Genomic DNA, 6,043 nt, shown 5'->3' with positions numbered 1-6,043 from the left:
AAGACAGCTCGTTACTTTGCCCCCTATTATCATGGAGAATCCGCTCAATGTCCCCACATCCATCCCGGCCGCCCCCACACACACAGCCACACACCCCCTGCCGATTGATCCATACATCTCCGTATGGATCAATCGGCAGTAATATACAATATTTTACTTTGTCTCTTAATAGCAAAGTTTTGCGCTAGGTTGCCATCATTATTTATGCGTTCTCTGTTTATCCACAATTTTACAGGTATTTGCACGTTCTATGATATATTTCAGTGTCCTTCTCGTATCTCTGTACAATTCTGTATTAATTCCGCTTGCTCTTACTTTGGCTCTTCTGACTTTTCCTGGATTTATTGTTCGCTGGCATTTTTTTCGGATTCTACCCATTTCGCCGCCTCTCATTCTGCCTCTCTCGTTAGCCCTTAGCTCTAGGTTGAATTCCGTTGATTCGAGTTTATATTTCGTTCATTCCAGTTAATATTGATGTACTTTAAGAAGGAACTTGCAGATGCTGGAAAATCGAAGGTACACAAAAATGCTGGAGAAACTCAGCGGGTGCAGCGGCATCTATGGAACGAAGGAAATAGGCAACGTTTCGGCCCGAAACGTTGCCTATTTCCTTCGCTCCATAGATGCTGCTGCACCTGCTGAGTTTCTCCAGCATTTTTGTGTACCTAATATTTATGTACTATTGCTTGCAAAAGGAAATATAACACTGGCTTACAAAGCAGGAAGATATATCGTTTTTTTGTAAGTGAAACGGTGAATTATAACTGAATTAGAGATCTTTGCTTCAATGGTTTTTTTCTTAAATCTGACCATAGCTAAAGGAGGCTATTTTATCCTCCTTTAACAAAATCCCTAAAATCTGCAAATGTTCGAACTACTCAGCAAGTCAGACAACATCTGTGGAAAGGTAAACAAAGTTAAATGTTTCTGGCCAAAGACCCCAAAATGTTTCTGTTTTTATTTCAGATTTCCAGCATCTGTAGGTTTTTAATTTTCAATGCTTAAAAACTACCACTTCAACCAAGCATCTGTTCACTTGGCTAAACATCGTTCCATCTGAGTAGGTGGCAAGCTAGATTTGAAAACAATCTCGTGTGGCTCCGTTTTAGGTTCATTATATATTAAAAATGAGTTGTGGTTCCTCCCATTTCTTAAGTACTACTAATTGTCCACATTATTGGATCCTTCTTTTCAAATGCACCTTTAAAAGAGCATTAAGCAGATAGCTTGACTTACTTTGTGATCATAAGGCTGTGGGAATAGGCAACAAGTTTGGAGCAAATGGAATGTCCTGAGGAAATCTTGCATCTGGTTAAGTATTTCAAATTTGCCCTTGAGACTGAAATAGTCGACTTGACAAACAGTAAGTTGTCCCATAGAAGATTGAATGATTTTAACCCAATGCCCAATATAATTAAGACATAGTGCTATAAATATTCATCCTGTTTTCTATGTTAAATGCACAAAATGATTAGCAAGTTTGCAGGTGACACAAAAGTGGGTGGTATTGTAGATAGTGGAGATGCCAAAAATTACAGCAAGATCTTGATCGGTTGGGCAAGTGGGCTGAGGAATGGTTGATGGAATTTAATGCAGAGAAATGTGAGGTGTTACATTTTGGGAAGTCTAACAAGGACGGGACCTACACAGTGAATGGTAGCACTCTGTGGAGTGTTGTTGAGCAGAGGGATCTAAAAGTGCAGGTACATAGTTCCTTGAAAGAGGCATCACAGGTAGATGGGGTGGTCGGAAAGGCTTTTGGCACTTGAGTATGGCACTTAGTATTGAGTATAGAAGTTAGGAGGTCATGTTCACAAGATCATAAGTGATAGAAGCAGAATTCGGCCCCAAGTCATCAAGCATGGCTAATTCAGAGCAAAAGGATTTGAGTATAGGAGCAGGTAGGTTCTACTGCAGTTGTACAGCGTCTTGGTGAGACCACACCTGGAGTATTGCGTGCAGTTTTGGTCTCCTAATCTGAGGAAAGACATTCTTGCCATAGAGGGAGTACAGAGAAGGTTCACCAGACTGATTCCTAGGATTTTCAGATGAAGAAAGACTGGATAGACTCGGCTACTACTTGCTAGAATTTAGAAGATTGAGGGGGGATCTTATAGAAACGTTAAAAATTCTTAAGGGGTTGGACAGGCTAGATGCAGGAAGATTGTTCCCGATGTTGGGGAAGTCCAGAACAAGGGGTCACAGTTTAAGGATAAGGGGGAAATCTTTTAGGACCAAGATGAGAAATTTTTCCACACAGAGTGGTGAATCTCTGGAATTCTCTGCCCTTGATGTGGCCCTTGTGGCTAAAGGTATCAGGGGGTATGGAGAGAAGGCAGGTACAGGATACTGAGTTGGATAATCAGCCCTGATCATATTGAATGGCGGTGCAGTCTCGAAGGGCCGAATGGCCTACTCCTGCACCTATTTTCTATGTTTCTATGTTTCAATGTTTCTATCTCTCCCTCCTATCCCAATTCTCCTGCCTTCTCCCCATAACCTCTGACACCTGCAACGAATGTTGCAGTTATATAAGACATTGGTGAGGCTACATTAGAGTATTGTGTTCAGTTTTGGGCACCAGAGGACATAGGTTTAAGGTGAGGGAGGAAAGATTTAATAGGAACCTGAGGGGTAATGTTTTTACACAAATGGTGGTGGATGTATGGAACGAGCTGCCAGAGGAAGTTGAGGCAGGTACTATCGCAAAATTTAAGAAACATTCAACAGGTACATGGGTACTATAGGTTTAGAGGGATATGGGCCAAATACACATATGGGACCCTATGTAATACCTGCATATTTCTTTCCACTGATAAGATTCTATCCATTGACTTTGAAGAAATAATTAGGATATTTATGTTCTATTCGATATTCTTTGGATCATTTTTGTTACTTAATTTCTCCTGTGTTCACTGGTCACCAGGGCTTCCATTGTATCTTGTGGAGACGATACTAAGTAATATTTCATTGTTTCTGCAGGAGTATTTGACATTGAAAAGAAAGTGAAAGGACAGTTAACAGAGAAAGAATCGATACTCTATGAAATCTTGCAGCTTGAGGAAAACATAAATTAATTTATATAAATGATGAAAAGAATGTTAAGAAGACCATCATTACTTTAAAGCTCCTTTCCAAATTGCTGTCACCTGGTGCATAACTTTCATCCTCCAAGAGATACCATCAGTATGAAAGTTCTTTCACAAGAAAATTGCAAAACAGGAGAAATTAAGTAACTAGCTCAATGTAAAGAACAAAAGACAGAGGATAACAAAAAGCAAGGAACTGTAAATTAATACATCAGGTAAGCTCCAACCTCCACGTCCCCTGAATCCCACAAAATGCCAGCCCTGTTGGCTCAAACCATAAGGTTTTATAAAGAGTATCGATTCTTTCTCTGTTAGCTGCTTTTCTATCTTCTTGTCAATGTCATCTACTGCACGGAAACAAGGAAACATTACTTACTCTGGTCTCCACAAGATATAAAGTGGAACCTCTGGTTAATCGGTGAAAGCAGGATAAATTAAGTAACTAGCTCAACATAAAGAACAAAAGATGGGTCGTAAAGAACAAAAGATGGGTCCAGTGGATTTTTAACTGGAATAGCAAAAACATTATCAATGGTGTCTGCCTCAATGTGTTAAATTATTAAATGCAATACCAATTCTGGAAGGTTGCAAAGTGGCCAATTGAGGAATGAAGTGCTGTTGCCTGATCTTCATTGGGAGAGTTAGGCGGACAAGAAGATAAGTTAGTGTGGAAGTGGGGCAGAGCATTAAAGTAAAGAGAGACTAGAAGCCCAGCTTCACACTAGGCGAGGAGATGGCAGATTACATCACCTCCAACAGAGAAAATGTGGGATCTGGGTGAACATGGCCAACACAGGGAGCAGGTGAGTCCACTCCCTGCAATGGCCCACATCTACCACAAGGTAGCCATCAGCCTCGTGTTCCAGTACTGAGCAGCTCGCACCATTTGTATTGGGCCACCTGACACCAGCCCCCACAGGCAGCCTTACCACATTGAGGAACAATTCATTGCTGGGGGAGTGTCAGTGGAGAGCTGGGATTCATGCCATGCACAGCAGAGTGGAGGGCAGGGTTTCATGCCAGGCTCCTGACACTGCAGCTTACTGTCCAAGTAGATGTCCTTTTTGAATTGGTATTGATATTGGTTGATTTTCTCACATCTACTGAGATACAGTGATAACATTTTGTTTGTGCGATACCCATTCAAATCATATTGCACATGAGTACTATCAAACCATATGCAACTACACATGGTAGAGCAAAGAGAAAAATGCCAGAGTGCAGAATATAGTGCAGAAGCCCTGGCAGATTTACAATTGGAAAGTGATTTAAAAAGAGTGGAACTATTGTAGTTGACGATACTAGATCCTCTTCTGAGACCAGCACGCAAATAGTCACCACACTGGCACCATCTTGCAATGATATGTACCTGTGAGTGTTTGGACTGAAGGACAAGAGCACAGTAAGCAATCAGTTCTCTGTGAGGCGGCGCTAAGTGGGATGGCAGTGTACCAGCAATTCCAAACTGGAGCTTGACGCAGTGGCTGATAGCATGTACAACCCTCACACAATTGGTGATGTATTTAGTACAAGTTACAGAACACACATACTACTTGAGCCACTGCTGGGAAGATCTTATGAGGAACTGATTTTCCCAAGCTCCTGAACACTTACACTGGCGCTGTCACTGGCAATTTCCTCAGACATTGGACCCTCGCTACCAAATTTCTCTCAAATTACCTTCACACTTCCAGTTCCAAAAATCCCAGGCACTCACCTCCCCTTCTCTACACAGTATCACCCATCATCCTCTGCATTATGTGCCCTCCCACTGATTATCAAGAGACCATTTGAACATCCATCCGCATCACTGGACTAATCACCAAACTCTTGATCATCAATCTACTGTGATGGTGCCTCAGCATTCCCAGTTGTAAGATCAGAAGCACAAAGTTTAAAGGAAATGTGTGGAACAATTTTTTTTGTTGGGAGGGTGATGGGTGCCTGAAACCTTCTGCCAGGGGGTGGTGATGGAAGCAGATACAATAGTAGTGTTTACAAGGGTTTTAGATAGGCACATGACTATGCGGGAAATGGAGGGATATGGATCATGCCAAGCGGAGGGGGATAGTTAATGTAGTTTATCATGTATGTATTATGTTTGTCACAGACATTGTGGCTGAAAGGCCTATTGCTGTGCTGTACTTTGTTTTACTGTTCATTCTGCAGAAATTTTGAATGTTTATTCTTTAATTTTCTTCAATTACTTTTGATTATGTAATCAAATAAATTGTGTTGGACACTCAACAGGATTATGTCATTCAGCTGGCTCAAATACTTCTTAAGAATCTTGATAAATTATACACATTGTATTTCAAAACCACCAGATTTAAAAACAGCTTCATATCTCAGGCCATCAGACTACTCAACACACTTAAGAAAATTCCATGAACAGTACCCAAACAAAGACAAACTGTGAAAATAACTTCGGCTCAATGTCTCCAGTACGAAATTATACACATTGTATTTCTTTAAACAGGGGACCTTCCTGCAGACATCAATGTCTCTGTTTTGATTAACATTCCAAATAGGTCAGGGTTTTGGGAGAGGTTAGAGCTTTCAAATAAAAGCTTGAATTAAAATATTGAAAGATTTTAAAAAATCAATTATAAATATTGATAAATATTACTTTAAAATATGTTTTGAATGTTTAGTTTGAACTTAAGATTGGACATTAAAATTTTCAATGGAACTGAGAAAAAAAATGCCATTCATATTTAATTTCAAAAAACATATTTAATTGTTTCAATTGTGACTGGTAACTGTTTATGTATGAAGAGCACAGCGTCAAGTCGGTACAAAGCAGCTTTTACCTTGAGTAAAATTTGTGCAAGGGAAGTGTTCATGAATGTATGATATTTTAACATTGGCAGCCAATGTCCTAGCAATTTGTACTTGAAGAGACGAGATTAGGTTTGAAGAAAGGTCCTGACTCGAAATGTCACCTATCCATG

The sequence above is a fragment of the Leucoraja erinacea genome, chromosome 22, assembly GCF_028641065.1.
Source record: "Leucoraja erinacea ecotype New England chromosome 22, Leri_hhj_1, whole genome shotgun sequence".
Classification (NCBI taxonomy): domain Eukaryota; kingdom Metazoa; phylum Chordata; class Chondrichthyes; order Rajiformes; family Rajidae; genus Leucoraja; species Leucoraja erinaceus.
Note: the sequence above shows the minus strand (reverse complement) of the source record.